Raw genomic sequence first — 18,726 nt, forward strand, 5'->3', positions numbered from 1 at the left:
ATCGAAAAGATTCTAGATTATTTTGGCATATTGTCAAATGGGGGCAAGAAAGGCCTGAAGAGGCTTGTAATAACAACGTCCCACAGGACGCCTGGATAAATTTTTTTAGTGATCAGTATGCTATCAGGGATCAGATTGTAAATAACACCTGCCCTATCTATACAACTTCTGAGGACAATGTCTTCACGAAGGGTGAAATTCTGTTGGCCCTCAGAACCGTACATAGTGGACGTGCTCCTGGCATTGATGGAGTCCCAGCGGACGTTTTCTTAAATGACACTGGGAGGTGGTGTAAATATATTCACTTGTTAATAAACCACATAGCTAGGGGTGCAGCTATCCCGGTATCATGGCGGGGTGCTGTTATTATCCCTGTGTACAAAAGGGTGATCGTTCCCAGCCTTGTAACTACCGCCCAATTAGCCTAATCGATACAGTGCAAAAAATCGTTGGGCGAGTGATTGTTAATCGATTGCTCGATTGGGCGGAAGAATTTAATATTCTATCTCCCTTTCAGGCTGGGTTTCGCAGGGCCACTAGTACTGTGGACCAAGTTTTTCGGTTCCAGCTGATCCAGTGGAGGACTGTGGTGCTAGGTGGGGGCAGTCTTTATGCGGCTTTTGTCGATTTGCGGGCTGCCTTCGACCTGGTACCAAGGGCGAAACTGTGGGAAGTACTTGTGGCCCTAGGGGTCCCAGGAGTCTTGTTGACTCTGATCATGAGATTACATGAAGGCACCTATGCTAAAATCCAATGGGGTGGATACGGTAAAGACACAGCCAAATTTCCTGTTGAGCGTGGGGTTCGGCAAGGGTGCTCAATGGCACCAACTTTGTTCACCCTTTTTATTAATGGCATTGTCCCCCGCATTCAATCACAGGCAGTGGATGCTCCCTCTTTTGCAGGTGTAAAAGTTCTGATTTTAATGTTCGCCGATGACACGTTAATTTTATCTAAAACTCCAAGTGGACTGCAAAAAGCATTGGACATTTTCGATAAGTTTTGTGGGGATCACGGACTGGAGGTGAATGCGTCTAAAACAAAACTCATGGTTTTTAATCCGTATCGAAATTTTAAACCTAACATTACCATGAGTGGACGCACTCTTGAGGTTGTATCATCATTTACATACCTGGGGATCCCCATTTCTAATGATAATAGGTGGAACCAGCATTTAAATATTGCAATTCTAAGGCATAAGCAATTAGCTGGAACCATCATAAAGGAGCATAGGAAATCATTGACTAAACCGATCAAACCACCCCTGATTATATATGAGGCAAAAGCAATCGGGTCAGCATTATATGGGGCTGAGTTATGGGGGCATGAAAATCTACAGGAGTTACAAATCTCAGAGAACAAATTTTTTAGGAAACTAACGGGTACTCCACAGAGTAGTCCGTTATTGCCTCTGAGATACGAGCTCGGCAGGAAAGAAATCTCGGAAATGGGCAAACTACGACCAATTTTATATTGGCGTAGATTATGGACCACACCTGAGCTCACTCACTATGCGGCCGGGTTCACTGACGTTATTAAAGCAGATTGCTTTAATAGAATTAGATGGTTCAAATTATTAAAACTTGCACTATCTGAATTAGGCCTAAATGCACTATGGTCCGACCCAGCTGGGGCATCATTTCCTAATAAGACAACCCTAAAAAATATTTTTGGGGAAAATGTTGCTAATAAGAGTTTGCTCAGTATCAACTATGGGTCCATGACTGCTAGTTTTCTTGAGGTTAAACTGTACCCCATGTATGAACTGTATTGGGATTATATATCCAAACCTTTGGATAGGAAACTGCTTTTTCAACTAAGGGCGGGCTCTCTTCCTCTTCGTAACCTAACATCTAAGTGGAGGGAAGGAGGCCCTGCTATATGCCCAGCTTGTGGGGAAGGTAATGAAACACTTGGACATTTTTTGTTCTCCTGCAAACCATACTCTACTCCAAGGCGTGTTTGGTTGGCACCTATGTGTAGGAACCTGGGTACTAAAAGTAGTATGGTGGCTTTGCGCATGGTTAGATCGACTACTTTAACTTGGATTATAATTGCCACCGCTAAGTATCTGGGGTGGGCATGGATAATCAGCAGAGATTGCTAGTTCGGTGACTACTCTCTGCCTAGACGCTCAGAGACTGCTAGAGTACTGTCTATTCTCTGTTTAGTGTATTTTATCGTGTCATCTGGAAAAAAATTTAAACGATTCTTTTTTAGTATAAAGATTTTACAAATTATACTCAATTGTATCATCAACATCATGAACTTTACACCTGTGAAATGAAATTCTAAATGGTTCTTTTTTTAGTATAAAGATTTTATAAACTGTACTTAATTGCATTAACAACATTAATGAATTTTACTCCTGTGATTATGTATATATTTTTTTTTTTTTTTCTGAAAATAATTTGTATTCTTTTTAGAAATGTGCGTATGTCAATATGACATCTCAGATTTAATTGTTTTTTATTATATGTTTGTATGTTTGCTTTTATGAGTAATACTCGAATAAAGCACTTTTGACTTGACTTGACTTGGTAAACTTTTCACAATCATTTGTCCTTCTGCTGAACATCCTAATGATTTGTAAAAGAAGGGGCTCTGTTGTAAAGTTGATTTGTAGAGCTAGAGAATACAATAGGGCCTGGCGAGGACTGCGTGTCCTGGACGCTCTGTCTCTCACAGCAAGTCATGTTTCATTCTTTCCATTGAACAGAAAATATATCTTTTTTTATTTTTGTCTGCAGGGCACACATCATGTCAAACAGCAAGAAGTGGAGCTCGTTTTCGACATCTTCCCACCAGCGACTTGAACTGTGCTGCTGTTGTCTGTGATGTCACTCGGACCTTCTTGGAGGAAAATGGTGCTTTGGGTGAGGTCAGCCATCAGGAATGACATTTGTTCTTTAATTCCATTTTATTTGGTTCTCTTCAGATTGTGTAATGAGGTCTCCAGGGACACAGTGACACGTGCAGCAGAGGCAACAACATGAGTTGTTATTGTAGCTCAGAAAGAAGCCCGTAGCAACCAGGAAGGATTGTACTGTTATTTCCTTTTGATGATGTTGGTTGTGTATCACAGAGAAAGCAGCGGCCTTAAAGTGAGCGCCAGTGTGAGTCCCAGCGATGACAAGGCCTTGCTGCTGTCACATCCCACATGTGTCCTAATCCAACAGTAAACATCTAATATACATTTTATTTGACTTATTTGATTTTAACTCACACGTGTGAGTTATCTGTAGTTTTACAAAAGAAGTAGCAGCTCGGAATCACTTAACACAAAGAAAAAAATAATATCTTCCAAATGTCTCCGACCATCACCCATTGCTGCACGTTTTTACAACAAAAGTGTGAACCATAGAGGGGTGTGTACATTTCACGCAAGCTTGGACGTGCGTCCCTGAATGCAAACATTCCTACTTGAGATATCTGCTGACAGTGGGGCCTGAATTACAGCCACACTCTCCTATCCAGGAGGACTTGGTGTTGTTATTCATGATAATTTATTGTTAAAAAAAGGACTAAATCGAACCAGGTGCTCTCAGTGTTGCCAAAGAAATGAGTTTGACACACACTCTCCTGTCAGAGGACGCCTGTGCCAGATCTGGGAGTGATGTATTGCTGTGGTCATTAAAAATGGCCCCAGCAGAGAAGCACTTTTCATAAGGATGCAGTTCTGCTTTGGGAAATAATAAACAGATTGGCCAGTGGTGTCAGGAAAAGTACAGCATGCGAAAGGGGAGATTTGAGAAAAGATCTGAGGCAAGCCGTGTATTATGAAAGATGTGAGCGCGCTACACGGCCTCCATCTTGGATTAGGGCCAAGCCAAAGTGAAAAAAGTATATCCCGACCATCTTGATTATTGAGTTTAGGTACAGTTTTGTCTTTTACGGTTCTGCACATATCTTGAGAATGAGTACAGGTGGTGCAAGGGTGCGGGTGCACCAGGACTGTGCACCACACGATGTCCACGATTAATGGAGAGGAAATAGTATTCCATCCCATTCATCAAGTCAACAGTCTTTGAAGGCTGAAACAAGCAACAACGAACTCCTCTGAGGAAGATTGGCCCTGGCTACCAGGGCACTACTTAACAACAGTACCAACACATCTGCCTGGTTACTACCAATTTTCTGTTCCTGGATCCTATAAGGGAAAACAGAAGTCTACTTCCAAGTTCTGTTCCTAGAACCCATAATTGGGAAAACAGCAGTCTAGTCGCCATTAGAAAATCAACTTTATTAAAATATCCTCCTGGAACTTACCACAATGGGGACAACTCCAAAAACAACATGATGTATTCCTACACATCTCCAAAATTGACATTATTTGCCTTCAAGAAATTTTACATTTAGAAACACCATCATTCCCAGGATACAAAACCTTCCCTAACCTAAGGCATTAGTGATGGGCAAATCAGCTGGTGGTTTAACAGCCTTTGTTTCCCAAAAACTACATATGAAAACTTCAAAAGATACTGAGACTTCCTGCATTTTAGCTAAACCTACTACACTTCTGGCAACTATTTATACTGAATATCTGTCTCCACAATCGATCCAAGAAAAAGCGTACCAATGTAACTACATTAATAGCTCTCCAATCTACCCTAAATGGATATGCCATCATAATAAAAGGAAATTCTGTTTAAAATTAATGCATGCTAAAACAGTAAACTCATGGCCCCAAAAAGAAGATCTAACATGGAACATCCACGAACAATCAATATTTCCTTAACGAAAAAATCCAATGGTGGTATTTGACTACTTGTGCCATATGAGAATGTGAGTGCTTAGTAGCCCATTTCCCTCTGACTTTCCGATAAGCTGGACCCAAAAGAAACACTGTTGTAGAGTATTCAGCCACTTCAATAGAAATGGAGGATCATATTCCAACATTCCAAATCCAATATTGATTAAAACAACCATCATCCTAAATCAAGGACTCTATTGTTAAGTGCATACATAACACCATGTAACAGGGCCACCGGAAATATAGAAAATCTTTGCAAAATAAGCAGGATAAAATGGATCCCATGATCAATTTGAAATTATTATGCTTGAGATCTTGTAAGCGTTTTCAAGAACACAGCAGTCAACACTGCCCTGCATGGCATAAATGTGGAGACATCTAATATATTTGATATTAAGAGCACTGGAAACAGAAACTGATAAGCACCCCATAAACAATAACAGGCCACATGATTTATGGTTTACCTCAGATCTTAGGCAAATGAAACAGACATTGGCAAAGCCAATAGGTCTGGCTTTAAAAGAATGTTGTATGCTAATGTGAAGCATTACAATAAAATACCACGGAAATGGATATGTATTTGTGTGGAGGCAAATAACTTTAGAATAATGTTGGTGTGGGTTAAAAGGTCAGGTGACAGTTAATGCCTGCCCTCCTCTCTCTGTGCTGCAGCTAGAGATAAACACCCTAAATGATCTAATTATTTTAGACACTTTATTAGCATTACAGTAATGTAATGTGTGCCCCTGACATTTGAAGCCCATTCAACTGGATAAATAAATAAAATCATAACAGCTGTGTGGAGGCCAAGAACTTTTTGTGGAAGCACACAACCTCTGCCCAATTAAAACATGTACTCCTAGCTTCCAACATGTGGGCAGAGCCAAAGCCCCTCTCTAGTAATGCTCACATAATTGTCTGGGGACAGCCAGACCATAAAAAGTATTAACTACATACCTCAGATTAGCAAAACTCAATTGAAACAATGAGATCTTTATCCAAATACTTAAACAGTAACAATGCCAATGTTAGAAAATAGAGCTGCAAATGAACAAAATAGTTGTCCTTATGTAAAGACATGACGTATACAAAAAAGTGATGGATGGAGTTCTTGAATTAATCTCAGTCACTGTATTACTTGGGCCACATGCCAAACCATTGTTATCTTGCAACGTGTGCCACCTCAGTTTGGATACAGTCATATGCGAACCAGTCTTGTTTCTGCTTCAGTAGGAACAGTCTTGCCCAACATACCAGGCAAAACACAAGCTGCAAACATAATATATACTAACAAAGGCCTCAAATAGGGCTGCGTACTGGCACTTCTGTTATTTAATTTGTATGTGGCGGAAATCATACCAGCTCTAAGAAATTCACAAGCCTGTCACCCTTAAATTAAATTGACTTTCATTGTCTACAATGCAATATGTTGTAATCATTTAAAGTTGCATGCATGTGCCTGCCTGTTCTATCTCCATGGTAGCATTCTACTTGGGACGGTTGTTATCTGGGGAACCGGCAGGCTGGCAGCACGAGTTGGTGGCTCTACCTTTTAAGCAAATAAAGACTCATTAATTTACCAGTGTGTCTCCTTTCAACACTGGCGACGAGGATGGGATAAGAGAACGCATCTGGCATGCTTCCTTATCCCATCCTCATCGCCAAATTGTTGTAGATGAATCTCAGGACACTTCTAGTTAGTTACATGTAGGTTTATTGTAGACACAGCTGAGCGCACACCTCGCCAGCTGACCAGACCATCAATTGACAAAAGTAGAACACTCTGGTACAAGTTAGAACACACATAGGTATTCTGTGAGGCTAAGGAGGTAAGAACAAAAAGGAAGGGCTAATGACCACTGTCAGCCATGTTACATGAAAAACTAATTTACAACACAGAAAAAGCCTGAACAACAGTACTCTTGTATAGAGAGGGAGGCTTTGTCCATAGTGTGGGCTATTAAGCACTTTAGGTTTTATCTGTGGGGTATCCCTTTTTAGTAAGATCTGACCATCGCCCTTTAGTACAGGTGTTCTCCTGCATGGAGAGACTCACTCCAAGACTTAAGCATTGGAGCGAAGGTCTGGATGAGTACAATTTTTCTGTAGAATATCTCCCTGGTGCAGCGAACATGGCAGCAGATTGTCTGTCAAGATTGCCTATTGAATACTCTGAGAATGCACTTGACAGCGATACAGTCAGTGTTAGTTGGGTCAGATTTGTGATCCTTTTGGTGGACTACTCGTCCAAATGGGTCTCCACTAGGTGTGTAAGCTCAGTAAGCACGAGAGTAGTTATTGATTTTCTCAAAGACGAATTTGCTATTGAAGGGAATCCCAAGTGCCTTGTCACAGATAATGGCCTGTAGTTTGTTTCTCAAGAAATGCATGAGTTTTTGAATGACTATGGCATCGTGCACCAGAGAACTGCTCTCTATTCGCCTCAAGCCAATGGATTGGCGGAGCGCATGAATAGAGTGGTTAAAGCATGTGTGCAGAGAGCTGTTGTGACGGGACTTCCTCTTAAAGGGATCTTGAGGGACACATGGTGGGATCATCGCACTACGGTAAACTCTGTTTTGCAAAAGTCCCCATTTCAGATGTTGCGAGGGAGAGTTGCATTATCCAAACTCAATCCAGGTTGGCTACCTCTTGTTGAGGGTCCTGTATTGAGTGAGGAGGAGGTGAGTGATAAGATTAGGTCTTATCAAAACATGTGTAAGCAGAAGTTTGATTTTAAAAAATCAACCGAGTATGTGTAATGGAAGGTTGGAGAGTGGGTGCTCGTCAAGAGACCACGTTGGCACAGGAAGGGTGTCACTGATTACATGGGGCCATTTGTTATTACTGCTGTACACAAGAATGTAGTCACTGTGCATAATGGTGGTAAGAGGAGCATTTCTCGGTTGGTGAAGTTCCAAGGTGACAAATCTATGTTTCCATCATGCCCGGATGTTTCACCTGCCTCAGACTTGCCCTCCACATGTGATTTTTCACCTCATCCTTCTAGATCTCACCGTCTTCCAAAAAGGTATGAAGATTATGAAATGTTCTAGTTCTTAAATTAGTTCTTGGTTATTCCTGAGCAGTTTCACATTAACTTGTAATGCCTTGTACAAATTTTATATCCTGTTTTTATGGTTTGTATTGAATTCACAGACTTCTTCTTTTCTCCCTTGTTTCTTCTTCTCTCTTTTCCTTTTCTCATTTGTTACCTCTGTAAACGGGATGTGTTTTAATCATTTAAAGTTGCATGCATGTGCCTGCCTGTTCTATCTCCATGGTAGCATTCTACTTGGGACGGTTGTTATCTGGAGAACCGGCAGGCTGGCAGCAGGAGTTGGTGGCTCTACCTTTTAAGCAAATAAAGACTCATTAACTTACCAGTGTGTCTCCTTTCAACACAATACACAGACAACCAACACAACAGGGAAAATCATGCAGTGCTGCTTTTGTGAATACAAAAAACAGAGAGTTTGGACCTCGTCATATGCAGTTGTCTAGCTTTTATATGCAAACAGAGGAACTTTCTAGAACCTACCCTACATCGTCTAAAGCTAAGTATTTCTTGCAGCAATGCAGTTAATAGATAGTGGCTTAACACTATATAAAACAAGCATTAGAAATGCAATAGGTCTCGCATGTTTTTGAGTGAGAGCTATTGGCCTTGTAAATGGCAGTGTTTTTTATCCTTGTTTTATGGAGTGGATGTATGTGGTTTGAGTAGAAATATGTGGGTTGGATTTGAATTGTTAGTTGTGTAATTGTGTGGCATGGATTTGTGGAGTGTAATATGTGGCATGGTGTGCACTGGAATTATGTGAATCGTAATTATGTGATGTAGAGTGCAGTGGTGTAGAATAAAGTTGTGTATTGTGGTACAGAGTGGCGCTACACGTAATACAATGGAGTACAGTGGAGAGGCACAGATTGTCAAACAGTGGCTTAGAGTGGTGCAGTATAGAGTTTATTGGCGTAGAGTAGAGTGAAGTGGTTTAGAGTGAAATGGTAAAGATTAGAGTGCTTGGATGTGGTGCTCTGTCAGACTGCACGTGCATTGTCGGGATGGCACGGGGTGGAACCAACTGCATGTGCATTGTCAGTATGGTCGGGCTCCACTGGGTATGGCCGAATGCCATCCCAGTGTGCTGCAACGCCAGGTTACTGCGGAGCAGGGTTCGTGTGAGGTGACAGTGAATTTAAAAACTTCCAATTGAGTCAAAAAAGTGAATTTATTGGTTTTGCTAATTGGAAATATTAAAAAAGAGTGAAGGTCAAACAAATAGAAGACCGGTATCACTCAGTGGCGGTCAACATGTTTCTGCCTAAATGAATGTTCAACAGGCTTTCGTCAGGACCAGAGTGGGAGTGCAGAGTCCCGGTGGTGTGAGCTCGCTAAGGTTCACCCTACGGTGGACTACTGTGTGAAAAATATATACAGTGAACTGTCCGCCAAGAGTTATCGTGGTGGAGAAGAACGAGTTTATTCTGGAATTAAAAAGACACACAAACAAAAGACAAAACATGAAAGGATTGTAAATGTTGATGGTCAACTCGTAATCAAACGCTGTAGAATCAAGCGGAAAACTGGGTGCTCAAATGAAGAAGTGCCATTAACGTATACCTCAGGTGCAAGAATGGTGAAAACAGTGCACCTAAAAGTATTCGGATACAGGTGTCAGGTAAGTAAATTAAGACTTAGCCTGAATAACGTGTCTAATAATGTATATCGGAACACACGTGGAAGTTATACTCCGTGTGAGTTTCTAGAATCACATATGGGCGGGGGCACGGCAAAACGTGCCCCTGTGTAAGTCATAAACATAGACTTATACTGCAAGGAGAATGGAGAATCATTCTTACAAAGAGGCATATCCATTTGAAGCCTCAGGGATCCCGGGAGGGGGGTGGGAGCAATATGGCACACCCTGCAGGAGGAAAAGAAGAAAATGACAACCACGAGCAAAAAACTCTTGGACCGCTTACCGTAAGAAACGGGAGGGAAAAAGGAAGTTATTCACGCCCTCGCTGCTCGGGTGCGGACTGTTCACTGTATATATTTTTCACACAGTAGTCCACGGTAGGGTGAACCTTAGCACGCTCACACCACCGGGACTCTGCACTCCCACTCTGGTCCTGACGAAAGCCTGTTGAACATTAATTTAGGCAGAAACATGTTGACCGCCACTGAGTGATACCGGTCTTCTATTTTTTTGACCTTCACTCTTTTTTTAATATTTCCAATTAGCAAAACCAATAAATTCACTTTTTTGACTCAATTGGAAGTTTTTAAATTCACTGTCACCTCACACGAACCCCGCTCCGCAGTAACCTGGCGTTGCAGCACACTGGGATGGCATTCGGCCATACCCAGTGGAGCCCGATGATGAAGCATGTCACCAACCAGGTTGGCGAGTGAGGGCTTTATACAAAACCTGTATTATCTTTGTAGGTTCTTGTTCCTCTCAACAACATATATGTTTGTTTGGAGCCTGTAGACCTATGCTCTTTTGATGCAAAGTAGCCCTGTTTATATCACACTGACTTTGTTGTTTTTGAGTTCATTCCCTTCAGGGGAGTAGTCGTGTTGTTCCCTTCCTCTTTCGTTGTTTACGTATACATTGTCAGTATGGCTCAGAGTGAAACTGACTGCTCGTGCATTGTCGGAATGGCACGGGTTGGGACCAACTGAACGTGCATTGTGAGTATGGCACTGAGTGCAACTGACTACACGGGCATTGTTAGTATGGCACCGGAGTGGAACCAACTGCAGGTGGAGAGTCAGGATGGCGCCTGGGTGCAATTGCCTGCACATCTGTTCTCATGTTAGCAGCATGGTGCAATTGCCTGCACGTATGTTCTCGTGCTGGCAGCATGGTGCGATCGACAGCAAATATACTAACAGAATGGCAACAGGGTGCAATTGGCTGTAACTGAATTGGCGAGCAACAGACTTCACATGTATTACCAGGATAGTAACAAGATGCACTTGGCAGCACGCAAATAGTCAGGGGTGTGAGCTGGGTGCAGTTCGCTGTACGTGTGTTGCCAGGGCGGCACCACAGTACTAGTGTCTAAATATAAATTATGCCATCAGGGAGATATTGACTGCACGTATATACTGTCAGGATGGCATTAGGGTACAGTTGCATGCACGTCTATGATCAGATTTGCAACAAGAAAATATTAACTGCACACACATTATCAGGATGGCATCAGGTCGCTATTGACTGCATACACAGTGCCAGCCTGGCACCGCCGAGATATTTACAGCACATACATTGAGTGTAAGAGTTACCCGCAGTAATTTAAGGCCACTGCTCTGCGCTGCATATCATACACGAGAACCACACTGGCACTTTGATTTATGAGTGTTTTTATTTATGATGCCTGGCTCTGACGCCATCCTAAACGTAGTCCAGAAGGCAGCGTGGAATAACCGCCTAAAAAGACAGGGCCTTTGCGATGTCAGACCTCAGATCGAAAGGCACTTTAAAAATCACCCTCACCTAAGCCGGTTTGGGGAAAGGAAATGTCGGGGGGGGGTGGAGTGGGGCGAACGGGGGCAGCCGGAGTAACAAACGTTCTGCTGCATTCATTACAAGCTGCAGCTGAGAGGTAGTGCAGACCGGAAGTCCAAGACAGAAAGACGAAGATTGAATGTGCCATGTAAAGTTTAGGGCCAGGGACAGCCAATGTACTGTGACACTATTGACCGAGAAAGTAGGACGCTCGCCGCGCTGCAACGGGAAGCCACGCTAACATCTACATCTCAGACGTTACACAAATCCGAGGCACTCATCCTGGAGGATGAAAGGCTGCGCCGGCACCACCTCAACACGAACTTTCTCTCCTGCAGGTTACACTCACATATCCCTGCAGCAGGAGCTGAACCCACTACACTGCCTTGCTGTGACTGCAGGCTGAGGCAGTCAAATTACACGATCTGTGCAGCAGGCTTGTATAGGCCCTGAATGTCAAACTGGCTGGCCAATAGCCACAGGAGACAGAATTTACGAAGGACAAACACAGAAGCCAATGAAACATATATATGCGGAGAGTGAGGGCAGCTTGTCTCTCATACTCTACTACTGCATGCCTTGCAGAGCGAGCAGCGCATGCACGCTGTCCCAAAGCTCGACCTAAAAAACGAGAAAAACAATACAAACCAAGGGGCATATTATCAACGGCCAGCGATAATTATCGCTGGCCGTACTTAGCGATAGAAATATTATTGCTGAATATTATCGCCAAGATAACGCTATGGCGATAATATTTCAGCGATAGCGGTGTTTTCAATGGAACATCGCTGGTTTTCCAGCGACGTACCATTGAAAACAGCGATAACATTGCTGATAGGACCCTGTGGTCCTATCAGCATAATCCATCTCCCATTAAAAGTATGCCTTAGTCAGGAATTTAACAGACGTTAAATTCCTGAGTTAAGGCTGAGGTAGCGCGATTCTTTTTATCGCTGCACCTCCTTGTTAATATCGCGAAGCTGCCTTCACGATATTAACATGTGTTGTTTTCACAGCCCCGCCTTCTTTGCATCTCATTAGCGATGCGAGGCGAGGCTGTGAAAAAACGTGCTCTACATCAAGGAAACACGCGCTAGCGTGTTCTTGATGATATTGCGATATAATTATCGCCGCTTTTCGCCCAAAAACGGACGCTAAAGCGGCGATAATTATATTGCCAGCCCTTGCTAATATGCCCCCAAGACAACTCTGAAGGTTTTTGTTCTAAATCCCAAATAAAGGGTTAAGTTCACATTATTGCAAAAATTGCACAAATCATTTTATAACAATTATGTACGACATATTAGAACTTTTGCACAATTTGATTGATTTTATAAGCATCATCATCTATTTAATTATTTCAATAGTACACATATGTTGTATATATTGGTTCGGTTTTAATTGACTGTCAATAAAGATGTATTCATTCATTCTAATAACGTGATCACATTATGTTATTTATCTACTTTGTCTCTGTTCTGGGCTCATTTCAGCACCGAGGTTTTCGACCTAGCTTTTGTACCCTTGTTTGGAAGGTGTAAATTCCCGTGCTGCCATTTTCTTGGATTTAGCAGCTCGTTTCTCGGGACATGAGCTTAGATCGAGCCGAGAGTGGAAACAACAATATTTGAAGACGGGTCTTATTCATATCCTGCCAGGAATAAAACCAGTATAGAATAGATTGACTTCAAACATGAGTGATGGTAAATCTCAGGCTCTTTTCGAGTGCCAGGGATCTTCCTGGCTTAAAGTCGGGTTCTAGAGTGGCCCCACATTCAGTGTGCATAATTGGCTCTGGGCACCATTTCAGGTTTCCTTCTTGGGTTTTTTTTGCGCGAGTGCATACATGATTGATTGAGGCCGAGGTGTTTCATATTCAGTACTAGAGATGTCAATGCAGATGCGTCATGAGATGTTTCATGTTCAATGAAAATTTACAAAATTCAGGTTGTAGTTGATTAGTTTGTGTAAGGTTTCCTTTTAATGCTTCCACTCTCAATAATTATTTTCGCAGGCAATTTTACAGTGGGCGATGGAATTTGTAGTTTCTCTGCTAAGTCTGTACTTCTTCCTCTTGTAAGAGATTCCATGCGGTGGCTAGACTACAGTGAAGAGGGCTGTTTCACCTCATTTGCGTGTGCGTGTGTGTGTACGCGCATGTGTGCATGCACATGTGTGTTTGTTTTGTGTGTGTAACGCTAGTGTTAACTGCACTTTATGGATCGTTCAGAGTTGTTCTGTGTGCACATTGTGTTCACATTGTGTGCCCATGTGTGTACTGTGCTTGTGTGCAGGGCATTACAGTAGTCAAGGGGGCATATTCACAAGGACTGAACTCCGATTTATCACCACCTTAACGCAACAAAAGTGGAGATAGATTTAACACCCCATTCACAAGCCGGTGCAAACTGCTGACATCACCAGTATTCCTGCGATAACTGCCCCAAAATTTACCTCCACGGGGGACGCCACCAACTAACCTTAATGAGATGCAGAGTAGGCGTTCCCGTGCAAAAACACACAAAAAACCACAACACCACTTTCACAACGAACTGCCAGATCTGCCATGCAAACCAAAAACAGGCGATAAGCTGCGGTAGCAGCAGGGAATTAACACTTGCCTTTTGCTGGTGTTAATCAGGACGACTACCTGCAGCATAAAAGGGAGCCCAGCCAAGAGCCACACCGGAAGACCCACACTCATGCAACTCAAGAAACTGCCAAAGAGGAAGCAGCACAACCACATTCAACATGACACACAACATGCCAACCAACCAGACACTACAACACAACTCCATTGGGAATCCGGCTTTGCCATGCCCACATGGCAATGTCTGAAATGGGGTGGCAGAGTGGGCCAAAGAACGGTGATGGATCAAACTCGGATCTGTTGACTGGGTGTGAGTGTTTGATTGGTTCTGATGCTCCGTCCATCACCACCCCCTTTTGTACCGCTTTGTTCGCCATAAGTTGGCAGGTTATGCTCAGACGTGAGTCCCTTGCTCACTTTGCCACTGGATTCAAGCAAGCCTGGCTGAAGACGGCTGAAATGCCAGAAACCGGTCCTAGGAAGCTTGTTTCCGGTCCAGGGAAGGCATGGCTTGGCAGTTCGGGCTGGACTGTTCCCATGAGGCACAGGGTCAGACTGATTTGCATATGGCAATGTCTGAACTGGGGTGGCAGAGTGGGCCAAAGAACGGTGATGGATCAAACTCGGATTTGTTGACTGGGTGTGAGTGTTTGATTGGTTCTGATGCTCCGTCCATCACCACCCCCTTTTGTACCGCTTTGTTCGCCATAAGTTGGCAGGGTATGCTCAGACGTGAGTCCCTTGCTCACTTTGCCACTGGATTCAAGCAAGCCTGGCTGAAGACGGCTGAAATGCCAGAAACCGGTCGTAGGAAGCTTGTTTCCGGTCCAGGGAAGGCATGGCTTGGCAGTTCGGGCTGGACTGTTCCCATGAGGCACAGGGTCAGACTGATTTGCATATGGCAATGTCTGAACTGGGGTGGCAGAGTGGGCCAAAGAACGGTGATGGATCAAACTCGGATCTGTTGACTGGGTGTGAGTGTTTGATTGGTTCTGATGCTCCGTCCATCACCACCCCCTTTTGTACCGCTTTGTTCGCCATAAGTTGGCAGGGTATGCTCAGACGTGAGTCCCTTGCTCACTTTGCCACTGGATTCAAGCAAGCCTGGCTGAAGACGGCTGAAATGCCAGAAACCGGTCCTAGGAAGCTTGTTTCCGGTCCAGGGAAGGCATGGCTTGGCAGTTCGGGCTGGACTGTTCCCATGAGGCACAGGGTCAGACTGATTTGCATATGGCAATGTCTGAACTGGGGTGGCAGAGTGGGCCAAAGAACGGTGATGGATCAAACTCGGATCTGTTGACTGGGTGTGAGGGTTTGATTGGTTCTGATGCTCCGTCCATCACCACCCCCTTTTGTACCGCTTTGATCGCCATAAGTTGGCAGGGTATGCTCAGACGTGAGTCCCTTGCTCACTTTGCCACTGGATTCAAGCAAGCCTGGCTGAAGACTGCTGAAATGCCAGAAACCGGTCCTAGGAAGCTTGTTTCTGGTCCAGGGAAGGCATGGCTTGGCAGTTCGGGCTGGACTGTTCCCATGAGGCACAGGGTCAGACTGATTTGCATATGGCAATGTCTGAACTGGGGTGGCAGAGTGGGCCAAAGAACGGTGATGGATCAAACTCGGATCTGTTGACTGGGTGTGAGTGTTTGATTGGTTCTGATGCTCCGTCCATCACCACCCCCTTTTGTACCGCTTTGTTCGCCATAAGTTGGCAGGGTATGCTCAGACGTGAGTCCCTTGCTCACTTTGCCACTGGATTCAAGCAAGCCTGGCTGAAGACGGCTGAAATGCCAGAAACCGGTCCTAGGAAGCTTGTTTCCGGTCCAGGGAAGGCATGGCTTGGTAGTTCGGGCTGGACTGTTCCCATGAGGCCCAGGGTCAGACTGATTTGCATATGGCAATGTCTGAACTGGGGTGGCAGAGTGGGCCAAAGAACGGTGATGGATCAAACTCGGATCTGTTGACTGGGTGTGAGTGTTTGATTGGTTCTGATGCTCCGTCCATCACCACCCCCTTTTGTACCGCTTTGTTCGCCATAAGTTGGCAGGGTATGCTCAGACGTGAGTCCCTTGCTCACTTTGCCACTGGATTCAAGCAAGCCTGGCTGAAGACGGCTGAAATGCCAGAAACCGGTCCTAGGAAGCTTGTTTCCGGTCCAGGGAAGGCATGGCTTGGCAGTTCGGGCTGGACTGTTCCCATGAGGCACAGGGTCAGACTGATTTGCATATGGCAATGTCTGAACTGGGGTGGCAGAGTGGGCCAAAGAACGGTGATGGATCAAACTCGGATCTGTTGACTGGGTGTGAGTGTTTGATTGGTTCTGATGCTTCGTCCATCACCACCCCCTTTTGTACCGCTTTGTTCGCCATAAGTTGGCAGGGTATGCTCAGACGTGAGTCCCTTGCTCACTTTGCCACTGGATTCAAGCACGCCTGGCTGAAGACGGCTGAAATGCCAGAAACCGGTCCTAGGAAGCTTGTTTCCGGTCCAGGGAAGGCATGGCTTGGCAGTTCGGGCTGGACTGTTCCCATGAGGCACAGGGTCAGACTGATTTGCATATGGCAATGTCTGAACTGGGGTGGCAGAGTGGGCCAAAGAACGGTGATGGATCAAACTCGGATCTGTTGACTGGGTGTGAGTGTTTGATTGGTTCTGATGCTCCGTCCATCACCACCCCCTTTTGTACCGCTTTGTTCGCCATAAGTTGGCAGGGTATGCTCAGACGTGAGTCCCTTGCTCACTTTGCCACTGGATTCAAGCAAGCCTGGCTGAAGACGGCTGAAATGCCAGAAACCGGTCCTAGGAAGCTTGTTTCCGGTCCAGGGAAGGCATGGCTTGGCAGTTCGGGCTGGACTGTTCCCATGAGGCACAGGGTCAGACTGATTTGCATATGGCAATGTCTGAACTGGGGTGGCAGAGTGGGCCAAAGAACGGTGATGGATCAAACTCGGATCTGTTGACTGGGTGTGAGTGTTTGATTGGTTCTGATGCTCCGTCCATCACCACCCCCTTTTGTACCGCTTTGTTCGCCATAAGTTGGCAGGGTATGCTCAGACGTGAGTCCCTTGCTCACTTTGCCACTGGATTCAAGCAAGCCTGGCTGAAGACGGCTGAAATGCCAGAAACCGGTCCTAGGAAGCTTGTTTCCGGTCCAGGGAAGGCATGGCTTGGCAGTTCGGGCTGGACTGTTCCCATGAGGCACAGGGTCAGACTGATTTGCATATGGCAATGTCTGAACTGGGGTGGCAGAGTGGGCCAAAGAACGGTGATGGATCAAACTCGGATCTGTTGACTGGGTGTGAGTGTTTGATTGGTTCTGATGCTCCGTCCATCACCACCCCCTTTTGTACCACAACCCAGCCACGGCACGGCACCACAGACGCACAATAGCAGGATGTGACGAGAGGCATGGAGTAGGTATGTGCGAGAGTGGAAAGTAACCAAGCAATGTGAACCTACCCAATGCCAGGTATGGCGTGGTGGTGCCAGACAGACCATAGAGTGCAAATCACGGAAATGGCCATGTGGAGAACAACTGCTGGTGCATGGAGTGTATTTGCCAGTGGACGCTACCAAGTCCCCACAGGCTGTGGGGTAGAACGCGAAAATGTCACACGTTACGTCCCCCCTGCATGCGCGTGCATAGTGGCTTTGACCTGCGTACACCAGGCCTGCGTAGAGGTGTGAACAAAAAGCCCGTTGCACTGGTAGTGGTTCTCATACGGAACAGACATCGCGCCTACCAGTCCTGCGCCGAGTGCGGCGGGGCCTGCGTCACTGTGCACCTGCTAAATCCCTGGGACGCTGGACCCGGACCCGTCATGCCTGCCCCAGCGCACCAACGAGTCTCCGCTCACCTGCCTACACTGTGGCGTGTGTCAAAGAGGGCCCACCATGTGCTGGTGCAAGCTCCAAGCACCAGTTCCGTGACCTCTGCAGCCTCCGCAGACCATCGCTGGCCCCCCGACGCTGGCCCACATTACTCCTTCCTCATTCACATACTACACCAGCGTTCTCTTCAGCCCAGTAGGTCCCACATGTGAAACTGTGTCCTTAGTCCTGATTGGCAGTGACCCAAAAGCCGGGGCAGTGAGGCGTCTTGCAACAAGTGGTGCCACTAACCCTGTTCAACGCAAGCCGGTGACACGTGGTGCCACTATGCCTGTTCAACGCAAGCCGGCAACACGTGGTGCCACTAACCCTGATCAATGCAAGTCCTCATCCCGTGGTGCCACTGAACCTGAACTACGCAGGCCGGTGGGGCCATCCAACCTATGCCGGCGACACTCAGTGAATGGCCTGTGCTGACTACTGCCTCAGGCCTACACTGCGGTCCAGTAGGTCACACATGTGGAACTGTGTGTTGGGTAAGATGTGGAGGAATCCACACCATTGGACACGCCTCATCGCAGTTGTAATCCCCTAACAGCACTGGTGCCACTAACTCTGTGCGCAATGAGTCATGGGCACCATCTGGTTGGACCTTGGTGGCGTCAGAGCCCATGGCCAGGTGGTTTTCTGCATCTTCATCTGGCTGGACCGGACTTGGTGTCAGAAATGTGTCTGTCCTATTCATCTCCACCATATTGACTGTTTCAGCGTGGGCCTGCCATCTGCATCCTGCCCTGGGGGTACACCTTCCACTGTCCATCGCGACACTCTTGTCAACTCGTGAACCTGCTCTGCACCCATGGCCCTGCCCCAGCATCCCGCAACTCAGAAGCCTGTAGCGACAGGCCCGTGCAGGACGCTGTGCATCAATGGCTACTAACTCTATGCAGCACAAATCATAGGGCCTTTATGGTTAAATGGTTGTGTCCTTTATGATGTACACTGTTGTCGATGATGGGCACGGGCCATGC

This window comes from Triturus cristatus, chromosome 4_2 (assembly GCF_964204655.1).
Source record: "Triturus cristatus chromosome 4_2, aTriCri1.1, whole genome shotgun sequence".
In the NCBI taxonomy this organism is placed as follows: Eukaryota; Metazoa; Chordata; class Amphibia; order Caudata; family Salamandridae; genus Triturus; species Triturus cristatus.